The sequence below is a fragment of the Nilaparvata lugens genome, chromosome X (genome assembly GCF_014356525.2).
Source record: "Nilaparvata lugens isolate BPH chromosome X, ASM1435652v1, whole genome shotgun sequence".
In the NCBI taxonomy this organism is placed as follows: Eukaryota; Metazoa; Arthropoda; class Insecta; order Hemiptera; family Delphacidae; genus Nilaparvata; species Nilaparvata lugens.
Genome location: NC_052518.1, coordinates 6,532,091 through 6,550,969, shown reverse-complemented (window position 1 = coordinate 6,550,969; position 18,879 = coordinate 6,532,091).

Sequence of the window (18,879 nt, the reverse complement as noted above, 5' to 3'; positions counted from 1 at the left end):
TGGTGGCCGTAAAATTTCTCCGTCAAAAACTTTGACAGCTTTACCAGCTGCTCGAAACAGATAGTAGAACGGTATTGAATGAAGGCCAACAAATTTCATTATCTCATTTCGAATCAGTTGTCATTCTCTTATTATTATTCTTATCCCCTTATATCTCTTATTCTGGTGTTTCAGCTCATATCCCTTCTTGTCTTCACCAATGACTGCTTCATGTCACTGATGATATAAGGTTAGCTATGGACCAAAGAAAATGTACCATCCTCACCCTATTTGATTTTTCTAAAGCATTCGATACTGTTGATCATACAGTCCTTTTGAATAAGATGGCTATTCTTGGTTTCAGTCACAACTCGTTAGTTTGGTTCAAATCCTATCTGTTAGGTAGGAAACAATGTGTATCTGTCGGTGACAAAAAGTCAACTTGGAAAAACGTTATAAATGGAGTACCACAAGGTTCAATTTAGGCCCTCTCCTCTTCACTTTGTATGCTAATGACCTTTCTCCCATTATCAAATTCTCCAGTTTCCATACTTATGAAGACGACCTTCAAGTCTATTTAAGCTGTCCCATAACAAAAATTAATGAAACAGTTGGAATAATGAATCAGGATATCAATTCGATAGTGGAATGGACAAAGAAAAATGGCCTTAAGCCTAATCCCATCAAAACACAACCCATTATAATTGGATATTCTCGTCTTATAAACAATATTGACATTGAATCGATTCACAAAATTAGTGTATATAGTAATGACATTCCTTACTGTAGCTCAGTTAAAAATTTAGGCATTATTATGAATAATACTCTTGACTGTTCAGAACAAGTGAACAAAACTTGTAAAAAGGTATTCTCAGCCATGCATGCATTGAAGAAAATGCACGATATCCTTCCTAGAAACATTAAATTATTATTGGTTCAATCTCTCATCTTCCCACATTTAATGTATTGTAATTCTGTTATTAAAGATATGCAAGTCACTCTGAAATGATAAACTACAGCATTGCCAAAATTATTGTCTACGTTTCGTCTACTCTCTCCAACGCCATGATCATATCACCCCAGCCCACATTGCTAGTTAAGATTCTACTGTACACCTCTGAAATTTCGTATTTTAGTTCCGCCACTTCCCACTATGACAGATTCAGCGCTGGAGAGAGTTCGTTTGGAGGAGTAAAGACATATTGGAAGTCTAGAAGTGTCTCCCCCACCAATTGACCATTGCTACAAGTGAGCAACAAAAAGGAGGGAGAAAGAAAGACAAAAACCTCTGTCTCCATTCATGATTTCTGGTTCTGGAACAATGAGTCACGCTCCAACCAAGACACGACAAAGTATATTTGGCTACTACGTTATTGAATGCTAGAAAAGGGACAAAGCTATTCTCATGAGTGCTGCTCGTATCTTGAAATGCAACATTCCAACCTATTTCACACCAATTTGAACAAAATCATTGCTAGATTCTCTATTATATCAGTAGGCCTATAACTGTTATACAGTATGTATAAATCTGTTATACAAAAATAATTATTTATATTGATGACTCTTGGCCTTGTAAATGAGCGAGTAACGAAAAATCTTTCATAACAGGCATTTGTAAATTTAAAAATAAGCTAAGTTCTTGTCAGGTTCTGAATTGAAAAAAAACAAATTCAAATTCAAATAAAATTTATTTCCGTAAAATAATACATTGAAAAAATTATTAGTTTTGTAATCTACAATCAATTGTACAATTCAAGTCAAATCTAAATCGAATTTTTAGCATTATAGCATAGGCTACAGTTTACAATAAATCAAACTTGCATTAACAATAAATCAATAACAAATAAATATACAAATAAAATGAAATAATTGGAAATAACCCATAGGTTACAGAACCTGTTTGGGAAGAATGAAATTGTTCTTTTGAACAAGATGATTACAGTATGGAAAAGGTTAGAACAAAAAAGATTATAGTAATGGATAAATAAATAAAATTGAAAATATATAAATAAAATAAATAGAAAAAAGAATAAAAATAACAGTTAAACATTTTCTTGGAACATTAAAGCCTCTAGAAGTGCTGCATTCGCCAGCTATTTTTAATCAATTTAGACGGATTTGTTGGAAAAATTGTGTAGCTTCAAGTAAACATGCTAGATAATGTAAATTAGTTTTATAGAATAGGATTAATTATTAATTTACATTGATAAACTACAATAAGTCAGAAGATAATTGAATTATATCCTAAAGGTAGTCAGCCCAGGAATTCAATATCACATAAATATACACTATACTGTTACTAGAACTACTATTACACTAGAAACTGAAGCTACTATTATACCCTACAACTTCAAATTTATCAATATCAGAAGAAAACTTTTCTTTGTGAGTTTTCTCAAACACAAAATGTGTGCGAGAAGTACAAACTCATTACTTGTTTTAAAATGGAAAAATTAATCTAAAAAAGTATTATTAATAATAAAAAAATAATATAAAAGAAGTAATTGAAAATATATTTCTATGTATTTTAAATATATATTTCAGCGGAAGTTGAGACAGATAAGACGATAAAATATTTTGATGGTCTTCAAACAATATTACTTTAATTTTGAGAAATAATAAGCCTTACTTCTTCTTGTTCTCCTTCTTCACCTTCTCCTCTTTCTTCTCCTATTCCTCCTTCTTCACCTTCTCCTCCTTCTTTTTAATCTTTTTCTCATTCCTCCTTCACCTTCTCCTCCTTCTTTTCCCCTTATTCTTCTTCTCCCTCTTTTCCATCCACTTCTCCTCACTCTTTCCGTTCTAAATCTTCTCATTCTCCTCCTCGCTCTCACTCGTTTCTTTCTCTTTTTCTCTCTGCACAAATGCCCTTACCGGTGCAATGAACAATGAAAAATGACTTTGTTAAAAATGAAAATATTGAAATTTTGCAAAATTGAAGACACAAATATCGAATTGAACACAAACCATAACTACTACTATAAAAGGAGAAAAGGAAGAATAGTTATGTTTGTATAATTGATTGTGTTTGAGGAGATGTTGTGGTATTTCTCCATAATGGAAAATAAAAACAAATATTGTCACATACCACTTATTTATTATTAAAACTTACATTAAAGTAATGTAAGCCTAGGCCATTATGAAACCTAGGTACATTACTTTAATGTAAGTTTACTTTAATAAAGTATTACTTTAATAATACTTTAATGTAAGTTTTAATAATAAATAAGTGGTATGTGACAATATTTGTTTTTATTTTCCAGTTATGTTTGTGTCATCATTATTTCTTCTTACGTGCTTCTTGCGCCTCAATAATCCAATCTGGATTTCGAATTGGCATTGAACGCGTGTGTCGAGGATCAACAAGTTCCGGCAATACACAGTCCATATAAAATTTTTTCACTTGTTCAAGAATCTTCGAACTCCAGAACTGCTCATCTTTGTATACAGTAACAACTTCTGTCCCCTTTGGCGACCATATACAAAATAAGCAGTACTGACGTTTCGTAATGTGGAGTTGTCCCTGTATTTGATAGTAGTAGTTATGGTTTGTGTTCAATTCGATATTTGTATCTTCAATTTTGCAAAATTTCAATATTTTCAACTTTGCTGCTTCCCTTGGGAGTAGGTCCTTTATTGTCTGAGGGCATTTGACCTCCACAATACCATGCCCATCTTCTAATAATCCATCCGGCGATGCTGCCAGAAATGGAAAATCGGCATCAATGAATAGCCCACATTTCAAAATTTTTTGTCCAGCTATCTCACTAACTTTTTTTAGAGCAGCCTCCTCGTTAAACCTATTTTTCTCAATGACAAGTTCTTTTTCACTGATGTCAGGGCGTTGAGCATTCGGTCCGTAATCATGGTCAACTGTTGTTTTTTGGATGGCTGTAGAGAAAAGTGATTTTCTTGATGATATATTTTTCCTTCTTCTGTCCTGTTCTATCTTTTTTCTACGTTTAACCTGGACTGACTTATAGAATCTTCCAGGACTTGAAGAATTGCACATAGTTTTATGCAAGTTGTACAGGGCCATTCCCGTATTGTGCTGAACAACAGCTCCCTCACACCTTGCCTGGTAGCTTCCGCGAGATGTGAAATTTATTCTCTTTCCACCGACAAATTTAGCAACTGCGTGGTTGTAGTGCTCCACGTAGTTGCTGTCGACATCTTCGAGTAAACTAGAGGCATGTAGACTCAAAAAACGAGCAGCATTTTTGACTCGCTGAAAAAGCCAACTGCTTCTAGACTAGGCACTAAATTTGGTAAGTTGCGTAGGTCTGTACCACTGCAAAATAATTTTTGCAGTTTCCATGGTCCCCAAAAACGTGATTCGGTCCATTCAAAATGTCCTCTTTCAACATTTCGATCCTTTCAATTTTGTTAGGATTTTTCTGATGGTATATCACTGCTCTTGTAACTCCGTATCTTAGTGTTAGTAGCCTGTCACCTATCTTCTTGCGTAACGTAATAGGGCCTTGCCTTGTCCTTTATCGCTTGTCAGAGCAATCTCTCTGATTTTATTGCAGTAGTTTCGTAAAAGATGGTTTCTACACTCAATTTTAAGTATAGTAGTATTCTTATAGGGCCTCCGATCAAGCAACGTTTTATAGACTGTTCAAAATTATAAACGTTCAAATGACTGGATGAACTGTCACTGTCACGTTTCAACGAACTAATAAGTCACACATGGCATGGATATGGCAAAAGCTAGCTGGAATTGAGAGACAGAGAGAGTGTAACAGACTTCCCATCTATTCCCCTCCCATTCCCACTCTTTCTTGTGGTCATTCATTCAATTCATTCATTGATACACTGCTGGGCAGTCTTAGTATGTAAGTAGTAGGTGGTGGGGGTTACGTTTCAACAGTAGAGCTCTCTGGAGAATAACCCTCGAACTAGGTTGGCAATGTAACGGTTCATTTTTGGTTCAAATTTGCAATTAACGACTCAGTTTATTGCAAAACTATTAGGAATTTGAACAAAATTCAAACGGATTTAGATTTGTGTTGTTATTCTAAAGGTCACTGTATTTTCAAATTCGTTTCTCGATGCTTCTTTTCCAAAATAGCAAATTCATGTTTAAATAGCTAAAATAAGAAAAACTTGAAGAAATAATGAAATTATGAAAAGCGTATGCTCTCTGTAAAAGCATATAGTTGAGTCCTACGAACTTTCAAGGAAATAGTTCAATCCATTCTTGAGGTATGAGTGTAAGCAATATGCTTACTTTTCAGCTTGTTAGGTGGGTGTGCAGTAGAATCTTAAACATTAAAGCTTCCCGATCAAAGGCTTTTTCGAATAGTCAAGCTTGTTAGATATATATATATATATTAAATGTTCAATAAAAATGAAAAATAAATTCCATTCAAGTTCAATTCTACAATTCCTTTCTCCAATTTTAGTCTAATTCTTTTTTCATTTCTAATTTTAAATCTCCTCTTTTCCATCAATTCATAAGCTACACCTTTCCTTATTCATAACTCACTCAAATCTTAAATATCCCGTTTGTAACAGCCACCTAAATACCCCATAATGTCCCCTAAATCTGTACCCTTTTTCTCTCCATCCGTCTGCACCGCGTAATCTGTGGTCTCTGCTGCTACAATTGAGTCTACATGCATACTCTGTAGTCACACGACCGTTGGATTCAAAACTGCAGTCTTCTCGGTTGAGAAAGGAGACTCAGTCTTCCAAAATTTCCCCCATTTCTAATGTAAGTTTTTAAGTGTTTTCAATCTATTTATATCGTGTCTGCTGTTTTAATTTATAATATGTTATTTTAATTATCCACTGCATACTGCTGTATATTACTGAAGGTTGATTACCCTGATCTACTTTCAGCCTACTCCATTTTAATAATTAATGATTTGATCTTACTTACTTATAGAATTATTTTACTTTATTAATTCAGTTTTTTTCTCAAATCTTCATACTAATTAAAAATTTTACAATATTTTCATTTTTAAACAAATCCTTAGTTGAATTAATGAAATTAACGTTTTTGTAGAGAGTTAGTGGGAAGGATACTTTGAATATTCTTTCTGAAGAATGGACATTGATATGTCCAAAGCTCTGCCAATTTATGTAGATGCATAACAATATTATTCATTTTATCTATAGTTATTACAAATTGTTTTTTTTTATATCATATACAGCTCAATAATTATTTTCTTAATTTATATTTTGTAAATTCATCTATAATTTTGCTGTATTGTAAGCTATTGTATATAAGTGTATAAGCCAGTATATATTGTAATCTACATAAATAAAGTACTCAATCAATCAATCAACCAATGTTTTACTATGACATTTCATTTCCACCATTCTAGGCCCAGTTGATCGAAAGCCGGTTAAATTTCAACCATGGTTAATTCCACAAGAACCAATCAGAGAAGGCCTCCTTGATAAGATGGCTTATCAAAAAGGCCTTCTCTAATTGGTTCTTGTGAAACTAATCACGGTTGAAATTTAATTGGCTTTCGTGCAACCGGCACTTATTCTATTTTCATGGCATGATCTCATGGGCCAGCTTTCACTCCCGTACAGCAAGATATATTGGTCCAGTTATTGATCTGTATACTCGGTTCTTTATCCTCTTACTGATCAATTTTTTTCCAAATACACAGTACAGAATAGTAAACCAGTGAACCTTTCCTCACCCTGTTCAGCACATCCACATAAATGTTTCCATCTTCAGAGAACCCCGCACCCGAATACTAATTTTTCAACACTTGGACAAGCAGCTCTCACTCAACACTAATTTCCATATTTTCCCCTCATACCTTTGAGATCACCATCACTTTGCTCTTCCTTTCATTAAAAACCATTCCTTTCTCTTTCAGTTCTTCTGACCATTCTGTCCCAGCTTGCTATGGTAGAGTTTTTCTGAAGACTCAGAGATCAGGTCTATATCATCAGCATATAGGAGTGCTCTTGTTGCAATTGGTTTTATATTCCCAAATATTCCACTACCATGTTCTGTGTCCTCCTCTTGCACATCTTATGTACATTATCCATCACTAGGATGAATAGAAGAGGGCTGAGACTGTCTCCCTGTTTCACACCCTTCTCAATTGGAAATTCTTGACACATCTCCTCCAATTCTTACTTTGGCTTATATTCCCTCATCTACACTTCTGATGGCCTTCTCACAAGTCTGGAAGGAACTCTTATTGGTGGCATGCCAAATGACCATTTGGTCGAAATTATTATTTTGTTGCAAAAGATCGAAAATTGAAGAATCCCAAATGGTAGAATTGAAACTTGTACTTTCCCAAATGGTCGAATCCAAAATGATCAAAAAGTTTTGATAGTAATCCCATTTGGCCGAAAATCTCAGCTGTCGCAAAAGGTCGAAGATTTGATTTTCCCATCAGACCGATTTTCAAACAGTCAAATTCCATTTGATAGAAAAATGGTGTTCGAAAACTAGGGATGGGTATCGATACATCGATGTTTAAAAACATCGATGTTTCAACATCAAACATCGATGTTTTTAACATCGATGTTTACTGTTCGATGTTTTTCACTTATCGATGGTTTTACCTACACATCGGTCATCCGATGTTTTTCCCAACTAAAAAGTAAAAACAATTCTAATTTTTTAATTTGATTCAAGTTTTTTTTTATATTTTTGTTTGAAGAGGATTATCTTGAGAGCAATAAGCAATAGTAACAGAAATATAATAATTATCTTTATCATATTTAGTGTAGTATTCTGTTAAGTGTTTTTCGTGAATATAGATCACTCTTGTGAAAGATCTCGCATAAGTTTTGATTTCCTGCAGATTGCTATTCTTATTTTTCAATCAGGCTCTCTGTATTTTTATGTGAGACTGTTGGATACTCTTGAAGATTTACATTACTTCTGTGGTCCGTGTCAAGGTTAGATAGTTAGTTATTTAGAACTGAATAAGAGGTCGGATTCTTCGTTTCTTAGGACAACATGTGTTTAACACTAATTTATCTAGCTCTGGAAAAGAGGTCCTCGTATTGTAAGGAGTGCAGATATCAATATAAAAAAACTTAATCCATTTCCTAAAAAATCTATCATTTATTGAATGAATACGATATGAGTATCAATGATTGCTAAAATTAGCTTTGGGTGAAATTTCAAGACCGAATCCTCAAGGATATCCCGAGAGGTTTCAGACTAGACCATGAAAATGACAAATCTTGTGAACTAGAGTTGATGTATCTTTCTAGTCACAACCTGACTTCAATTATTCGAAAGACTGTTACTTGAATACCACAAGTCCAAAATTGCTGTGATTCCAGTTAGTAACTGTTGAAATATTGGAACAATAGCTCCAGATAAAATTGTAGTCACTTTAGAAGATCTTTTTTTGCTCTACAATCTGAGATCAGGTAGAGCGCTCTATCTCATATTCCAGATACACCTGACAACAATGCTCCTTGTATTGTGAAAAACACCTAGTTTTCAGCTTCAAGCATCATCACCAACTACATTGTCCTCACATTGGTATTTTGCACAACGACATAAGTTCTTGAGATTATGTTCTATGAGAATCACCCGTAAGATACACTTCATTTCAGTATTTCCTAGTGGAGAGGCGCGCTTAAGGACACCTCAAGGATCAAAATCTCAAACACATAACTATTGACACAATGCTCAGATTTCATCAGACTTCATCCTTCTCGGCTCGTCACGACGGTTCAAAATCATGCATAATAAGTCAAATTCGAAAAATGGAAAATTTATTGTTGAGTGTACTTAAGCCCATATTCCAATACACAAAAAATGACCAATTTCTATATTCAAAGTTGCATGTCTTGTGAAATACTTCTGATAAAATTTCCAAATCTAGTGAGAATGTAAAAATTGTCCCCCTCTACCCACTTCAATGAATAATACTTTCGATTCCAAAACAATTTGGAAGTTAAGATTTTTGAAATGGCGATTTCAGTTTTTACATTTTTTTTGTAATTTTACTGTTGATCAAAAGTTTCTAAAACGAGTCTGATAAATCATAAAAACTCACGATTGATTACAAATTGTAGATAAATATTCATCCTCTACGAGCTCAGTTGCCTAAAATCCATCTTGAATCACTTTTCGCTATCATAGAACTGCCAAAACCGTTAATATGAGAAAAATATCTACAATTTCCGGATTTTTTTCAACAATCAAATCTCACTTCAAGAACATATTTTTCCATGAATTGCTTATAGCAGATGAAATAGAAAATTCTATTGTACATTTCAAGATCATGTAATAATTTTTAATAAGGGGTTACCGAGATACATAGCTTTGAATATAGAAATTGGCCATTTCTTATTAATTGAATATGGGCTTAAGTACCTACACTCAACAATAAATTTTCTATTTTTTGACCGAATTTGACTGTTGATGCATGATTTTGAACCGCCTCGGCGAGCCGAGAAGAATGAAGTGTAGTACGATGAAATCTGAGCATTGTGTCAAAAGTAAATTATAAGTGTTTGAAATTTTGATTTTTGAGGTGTCCTTAACCGTGTCTCTGCTAGGAAATACTGAAATGAAGTGCATCTAATGGGTGATTCTTACCCATGAACTTATGTCATTGTGCGAAATATCAATGTGAGGACAAAGTAGATGGTGATGATGGTTGAAGCTGAAAATTAGGTGTTTTTCACAATACAAGGAGCATTGTTGTCAGGTGTACCTGGAAATCTATATGACATAGAGCGCTCTACCTGATCTCAGATTGTATAGCACAAAAATACGCCTAGAGGGATTTTGAAATATACATCTAAATTGTAACAATCGGAAGATATTGTTGATCAAAAACTAAAATTCATCAAAATTGATTTTTTCTTCAAATTTTAATCATTTTTGAAAAATAATAACTAAGTACTCATTGGAGATAGAGAGTTCCGAGTGATCTCATTTTTTCAGATTTTTATAATCTGGGAGAGATTTGGCAGAAATAGCTGAAAACTGGAAAATGAGCCAAAAATACGAGATTTTAGGGCTATCCTGTATCTAGCACAAGGAAATCTTGCATGAAGAAATTGGTTCTGGACTCCTCTTATGTACCCAAATAATATATTAAAAAATCAGAACTGCAATATAAATTGCAAGCACACCCCCTTTTTTATGTATCATCCATAAAAATGTAGGGCAATAAACGATGTTTAAAAACATCGATGTTCAAAAACATCGATGTTTACTGTTTGATGTTTTTCACTTATTGATGTTAGGATGAAAAAAACATTGATGTTCAAAACATCGATGTTTTATTTTTCGATACCCATCCCTATCGAAAACTATTGGGTGTTTTGGTCAGGTTCAGGGTGGGACGAAATCTGGGAATAGACAGGTTCTTGCTTCCGGGCTGCCTTTTCGTTGATTCTGCGTTCAACTTGCAGGTTATGCACTGTGTTCCGAACAAATCTCAAACTGGATTCTTTATAAATTCAAATCCGATTCAAATTAATTCAATTAAATACTATTTATGCTGTTATATTCATAATTCACACACATGACACTCAAACAATTTACAAGAAATTTCCGATCGAAAATTACATGACAGACAAACACAAATTTGGTCTTGCAAAAAAATGGGCCGACGAAACAAGACAGAGAAGACAAAAACATCCACAATGCCAAGCAGCAGGACGGTCTGCGCCGGCGCAAACACAAGCCTGCTATTGGCAGTACTACAGTCTGGCATTCTGGTGCTACAATCCGAGTTCTCTGGCCAGACCAAAAAAACTATTTTTCAGCCAAGTTACAAAACTGAAAAAACCAAGGAAAGGAAAAATCCAGACATGTCAAAAAGAACAAAACACCAACACCAAAAAACAACACAAAAGAAAAAATGCAACAATCACAACAACTATTGAGTTGGGAGTGGATATAATTTTGTTACTGGTCTTTTATAAATACCAGTTTTTAGGCGAACACTTGCCACTCGAACCTCGCCGTCACTTCCCAGAAACACTTGTTCAATGACACCCAGTGGCCACTGCAATGGAGGTGTGTTTGGTTGGTCAACTACCACAACCGTTCCCACACCGATAGAAGTGGGTGATTTCAACCATTTTTTACGACTTTGAAGTTCATGCAGGTACTCTCTTCTCTATCGGTTCCAGAACGATTGAATAAGTTGACTGACCAATTCATACCTGGTGAGACGATTCACAGGGACACTGTCCACGTCCCACATGGGAAATGATTTCAACGGTGTTAGAGTCAAAAAGTGCACTGGTGTTAAAGCCAGCGGTTCACACGGATCCTCACTCTGTACACACAGCGGGTGGGAATTCAGGACACCTTCAATCTGCACCAAAACAGTGTTCAGTTCCTCATAGGTGAGAAGTTGATTGCCAATTACTCGGAACAGATGCAACTTTACAGATTTGACATTTGCCTCCCACAGACCTCCAAAATGCGGCGAACCAGGGGGAATGAATTTCCAATCAATTTTGTGTTCGGCGAGTTGACTAGTCAATGTGGTTTAAAACTCGGACGAGTTCAAAAGTTGAGATATTTTTCGCAACTGTTCCTTGGCACCTACAAAATTAGTACCACAATCGGAATACATCACACGACAGGGTCCACAACGTGACAAAAAACGACGAAACGCAGCTAAAAACATGGGCGTTGATAGATCCGATACCAACTCAATATGTACCGCCTTTGTTGCCATACACACAAACAGACAAATGCAGGCTTTCAAAACACATGACAAGGATTACGACGTCTCGTCATAGTAATACGCAGAGGACCAGAGTAATCCACACCACAATTTTCAAATGGTTTGCATTTTGACACTCAACAAGCAGGCAGGTTACCCATTTTCGGAATAATTGCATTATTACTAGGTCGAATATGGAAACAACGATTACACTTAAAGACACAAATACAAATAATAGAGCGAGCAGACAGTATCCAGAATTTCTGTCTGATCAAGGACAACAATAACGAAGGTCCATCATGACAATTCTTCTTGTGATGATAATCAATTAACATTGATACAAAAGCGTCTGATTTTGGTAAGATCATCTGATGCAAGTCTCAAATTCAAGTCCAGCATGAGACAAACGATCGCCGACGCGAATCACACCTTTATCAATGAATGGAGACAGGCAACGTAGGTGCATAGAACAATCTTCTTCCTTCTCTAATTGCACAAATTCAGATGAAAAATGTATCTTCTGTACCACTTTACATAGAAACCTCTCAGCAACATCGAAATCTGATTCTTCTGATTGGGGTAAGATTCGTAAGAATTTGAGAACAAGAATTACAATTCTCAAAAGACGACCATAATCCCAACAACGACCAATCAATGAATATATTGCATTGCTGTTACAATCAGGAGATTTTGTGACTGTCAACACTGACGGTTTTTTCGCCTCCGGTGGATCCACTATCTCTTCCATTTGAGTTCAAATGGGCCAATCGCATTTGTCCTCTGCTATCCATGATGGACCTGAGAGCCACAACAGAAAGTTCACAAGCTCAACTGGTGATAAACCTCTAGACAAACAGTCAGCGGGATTTTCAATTCCGGCAACATGCATCCACCCCTGTATACAAGAATCCTGTATTTTTGCGACGCGATTACCAACAAAAGTTTGCCATTTCGCGGATGGAGCATTAATCCAACACAAGGTGACTGTAGAATCAGAGTGCGACAATATGAGACACATGACAACGTTCACTAATAATAGTGACTACTGAATTCATGAGTTCTGCCAACAAGAGTGCCGCACACAACTCCAAACGAGGTATTGAAACAACTTTAGATGGTGCTACCTTGGACTTTGAACACAATAATACGACTCTTGGCTCCTCGCTCTCATTCTGTGACTTCACATAGATTACTGCACCAAAACCAGACAATGATGCATCACAAAAACCAATCAAACTGATGTGAGAATCCTGAAACAAACCAACGTGATGTGGAACAGCAAATTTCAACAATAGAGGCAACTCTTTTTGACAATTCTCCCAAAGAGTGCATATAGACTCAGGCGGCTTCTCGTCCCAATCCACTCCTAATTTCCACAGTTTCTGGACAAGACACTTTAGAAATAATGTAAACGGTGACAAGAGACCAAGTGGATCATAGATACAAGCCATCACTGACAGAATAGAACGCTTAGTAGCGACGACCTCACCACTCTTGACAGAAAACTGAAACAGATCAGTACTAGGTTGCCAATTCAATCCCAAGATAGCCAAGGATTTGTCTGCTTTGAAATCCTTGTACGAAAACGATTTCTCTTCCTCCGAGAATTTCTCCAACATTGATGGTGAAATTGAAGTTCACTTTGTGAGTGAGAAACCTCCTCCCTCAAACAGCTGCTTGGACTGACGATACAGCTCCATGGCCTCTGACTCTGTTGCGACAGATGTGACAAAGTCGTCCATGAACATGTCTCCTGGTATTCTCACCTTGGCTGCTGGAAAACGATTTCCATCCTCCTCTACAAGCTGGTGGACAGTGCGAAGCACCAAATATGGAGAGCTTTAAACACCAAAAACAACACAATTGAGCTGATAAATTTCGATTGGATCCTCCAGCGAAAATCTCCACAATACACGCTGATAACGATGGCAGGAATCCTCCACTAATATCTGTCAATACATTTGTTTAATGTCGGCAGTTAGTGCGATTGGGAACAAACGAAAATTAACTAACAAAACAAAAATGTCAGTCTGCAATTTGGGACCAGCATGAAGAACCTGGTTCAATGACAAACCAGATGATGTTCTGGAACCAGCATCAAATACAATTCAGATGGGCGTGGTAGTGCTGCTTGCTTTCACGATGGTGTGATGCGGTATGTAGTAACCACCTCGGTCTGTCTGATCTGCTACAAACAACATGTGACCCTGACGTAGGTAATTGATCAATATTTCATGATATGAAATACGAATATTGCTGTCAAGCTCTAGTTGTCTCTTCAAAGTCAGCAGTCTGCGTTCGGCGACAGCATACGAATCTCCCAAGCTGCTGGGCGGCTCCGCAAATGACATGGCAACAACAAAACGACCAGAATTCACACGATGTACAGACTTCCAAAAATTTACCTCACACTCCAACTCTTCCGGTTTCAGTTGACAGCTTGGTGCAGGACACGATTCCAACTCCCAAAAACGTTGCACAAAACTATCCAACGATGGACTACTAACGAATGGACTACAGATGGCTGTAAAACAATTCAACACATTCGTTGTTGAAGTGAGAATCCGCGCTCTCCCCATCAGAATGTGACCAAAGACACTATAAATCAATTCGTGGGATTCACCTGTACTAGGACTCCCATGTAGCAAGTGAGGAACTAACTCCGCACCAATGATGCCATCTATTCTACTAGGAAGGTAGAATTTGTCGTCAGCCAGTGTGAGATTTTCAAGATGATGAAGTTTGGATCTGTCGATTTCACAAGAAGGCAACTTCTCGATGATTTTATCTACCACTGTGGCATCCATCGAAAACTTGACGGTAGGATCCAACTTCGACTGAATTGACACACAAGTACGACCTCGAACTTCACTAGTACCACCACCGAATCCATGAACAACAGTTTTCATGGGCTGGAATGGTAGTCTCAAACGCTGACACAATTTTGCTGTAACAAAATGACACTGACTCCCGGTGTCAACCAAGAGACGAACATCACAAAGCTGATCATTACAATCTCGAATATGTGCAGTGATGGTCGACAACACAACGGTCGAATTTTCTACATCGTTGGATGTAGAACAACAACTAATAGGTGATGTGCCACCTGCCTTGGAGTTCGACGAGGACGCAACACCTTCATTGGAACTTGATCTGGAAAAGTGCAATAAAGAATGATGAGATTCTCAACATTGAGCACACTGAGTTTTACTACGACAATTTCTACTCAAATGATCCACATCAAGACAATGAAAACAACAAAACTTTCCTTTAATCAAACAATAACGATCCCAAGGAGTCATTTTCAAGAAACTTGCACAATCTACTAACCGATGACCCGGTTTTGAGCACTTCAGACAATTGATTTTTACTAGATGCATCGTTAGATGAATCATTGGATTGAACCACAAACACCTTTGATTTATTATCCTTTTTGTGCTTCATATTAAACGATTCAGTCTGTTTCTCATCAGAAGGAAGAATCTTAATTTGCTTTTCAATGAATTTGACATAATATCAGTATAAGTTGGCATAGCCTTGTCATGGACAGCCAATTCAAAATTTCTACAAGAACTTGGATCCAGCAATCTCAAGCCATGATAGAGGAATATCGAGTCTGACAAATCAGTGAGTCGCAATCTCTTCAATGCATTGATTGAACTGCAAAACCCATCCAAAATCGCAATACAACCTGCCTTTGATTTTGATTTTATTGGACGAAATTCAAAAATTTGTTTGAAATAGGCATCGACTTGCGCCCATGTATCGTTATAGCGGGTCAATAATGCCTGCCAAATTATTTGATAATTGTTAGCCAATGGTGGCAAATGACAACAAATATTTGCTGCTTGTCCAGTAAGTCTACTTACAAGATATTGAACCTTCTGCTGATCGTTCAAATTCTTGTTGTCATATACCAATGCCTTAAATAGTTCATAAAACACCGACCATTGAGTCTGGTTCCCATCAAATTTTGGAAGGTCGATTTTAGGCAGTACTAACTCAGACACGACCGGCTGTGAACTAGCTGCTGTAGCTGCTGAAGATTGAGCAATAGCGACAGTCGCCTCTTTCTGTTTGAGACTGTTAGCCACTACTTCAATATACTGAAACAGATCAAGGTGTGAGTCATTGAATGCTACAACATGATCTTTATTCAACTCAAGTTCCAACTCATTAACCACTAATTCTGTCTTTTCATAATCCGAAATGGTCTGAGACACCCGAGGATACAAGATTGATAATTGCTCAGCAACTTTTGGATCAGAGACATTTTTAGACAGGTCATAAATTCTTTGCAATCTGGCATACAATTGTTCCAGTTTAACGCCATGCACCCTGATTTGTTTCTGTAATTTTTCCTCCATCTTGAACTCATACACAAAACAATTCAGCCCCGACAATACAAACAACAGACAATAAAACAAGAATGAGTTCAAAACTAGATGAAAGGAAGAATCACGAGTTAGTAAGTTATCAAAGTTAAACTTTGATTATCAATTCACAAGATAAGTTATTGCTGAAAACAAAACTATATGATTAGATAATGTTCTTCCAACAACTCACAAACAAACGATAACTTGTTGAATTGAACAAACAAAATCATGCTGGTGATTAACCTTCACCAACATGTATAAAAAATGGACAATACAAATTCCAACAAACAAACAAATTCCTGAAAAAGAGCACAATGAGCCTAGTTTTAGGAAATTATAATTTTAACTGAAATAAATTTAATTTCAGACAAATACAAATTGACAAGAAACCTTGCTCTTAGAACAAGGCTACAACAAACTTAAGTTGAGCATGGATCAGACCATTCTCAACATGCCAACATTGGACAAATACGAAACTGCTTAAATCCAATGTGTGTGAATTAATCAACAAATTACAAATTTAAATTTATCCCGGCTTGGCAGGATCATAAAATGTTCTGAACAAAGCTCAGGCTAGAGCTACCAGAGGACTGTAATTTAATATTTAAATAATCAAATACAAACAAGGGGCAAAATTTAATCTTCAATTTGAGCCAGGTTATTTGTACAGTTAAACTCTGCATTAATGAACTATAAAAAAGAGCAAAAACTCACCAAATTTATTCCAATCTTGACTACTTGCCCTTCGAAGCCTTTATTGGGTGTTTTGGTCAGGTTCAGGGTGGGACGAAATCTGGGAATAGACAGGTTCTTGCTTCCAGGCTGCCTTTTCGTTGATTCTGCGTTCAACTTGCAGGTTATGCACTGTGTTCCGAACAAATCTCAAACTGGATTCTTTATAAATTCAAATCCAATTCAAATTAATTCAATTCAATACTAGTTATGCTGTTATATTCATAATTCACACACACAACACTCAAACAATTTACAAGAAATTTCCGATTGAAAATTACATGACAGACAAACACAAATTTGGTCTTGCAAAAATATGGGCCGACGAAACAAGACAGAGAAGACTTACAAAAACATCCACAATGCCAAGCAGCAGGACTGTCTGTGCCGGCGCAAACACAAGCCTGCTATTGGCAGAACTACAGTCTGGCATTCTGGCGCTACAATTCACATTCTCTGGCCAGACCACTACATGTTCATCGCAAATGGTCAAATCCTATTAGGTAGAGGAGTTTTGTAGTTTGTCACAAATGATCGAATCCCAAAAAGTCAAAAGTATACTTTCCCATATGGTCGAATCCCATCTAGCTGATGAGATTTGATTATTTTGCAACAAACTGCAACATTTTTCTATTGACTTTTTGAGAATTGGTCAGATGGGAAAATCAAATCTCCGACCTTTTGTGACAGTTAAGATTTTCGGCCAAATGGGATTACTATTAAAACTTTTCGATCATTTGGGATTCGACCATTTGGGAAAGTACAAGTTTAGTGGCATGCCAAATGACCGATTCCCATATGGTCAAAATTATTATTTTGTCGCAAAAGATCAACAATTGAAGAATCCCAAATGATAGAATTGAAACTTGTACTTTCCCAAATGGTTGAATCCCAAATGATCGAAAAGTTTTAATAGTAATCCCATTTGGCCGAAAATCTCAACTGTTGCAAAAGGTCAAAGATTTGATTTTCCCATCTGACCGATTCTCGAACAGTCGAGTCCTATTTGATAGAAAAATGTTGTAGTTCATTGCAAATGGTCGAATCTCATCGGCTAGATGGGTTTCGACCATATGGGAAAGTATACTCTTCGACCTTTTGGGATTCGGTCAGATGAGACCCACGCTCTTATTTTACTCATCATCTTCCATATCTCCTTGGAATTGTGTCAAACGCAGCCTTCAGGCTCAGAAAAGCCAAGTAAACATTCTTCCCTCTCTCAATGAATTTAGGGCATATATTTCGGAGTGAGGAAATAAGTTCCTCGGTCTGCCTACCTCCTCTGAACGCCACTTTTTCCTCTTCCATATCCTGTTCCACCACCCTGGCTGAGCACTCCTCCAGAATCAATGTGTAAATCTTCATACTCAGCTGGGACAAACATACAGCTCTATAGTTTCTACAGTCTTGAATGCAGCCTTTTTTGTGAAGAGGAATGGTATTTTTTTCCTTCCTTTGTGAAGGAACTATTTCTAGCTGCCATATTAAATTCAACAAACTCAGCAGTTTCACTGTTAGAATATCTCCTCCCCATTTGATCAATCCTGGAGCAATCCCATCACCTCCTGCCATTTACCGACCTTTGAGAAAGGTGTGATTCTCAATTGGGAATTCTCTTGACCCATCTCCTTCAATTCGTACTTTGGCTGACATTCCTTCATTCACACTTCTGATGGCTTGCACAAGTTTGGAAGGAACTCTTTTATTACTCAACACCTTCCATAATCTACTTCCTTGGAGTGAGCATATGGCTGGAGATAATGCTCAGAATGAAGGTATGCCTATGCTGGATGAAATTGAGGGTACAACATCAGAAATTAACATGTATTACCTCAGAAATGAGGTTGAAGAATCAAAAGGTCGGTAAGACGGCAGGAGCAATGGGATTGCTCCAGAATTGATCAAATGGGGAGGGGATATTCTGACAGTGAAACTGCTGAGTTTGTTGAATTTAATATGGCAGCTAGAAATAGTTCCTTCACAATGGAAGGAAAACAATACCATTCCTCTTCACAAAAAAGGCTGCATTCAAGACTGTAAAAACTATAGAGCTGCATGTTTGTCCCAGCTGAGTATGAAGATTTACACATTGATTCTGGAGGAATGCTCAGCCAGGGTGATGGAACAGGATATGGAAGAGGAAA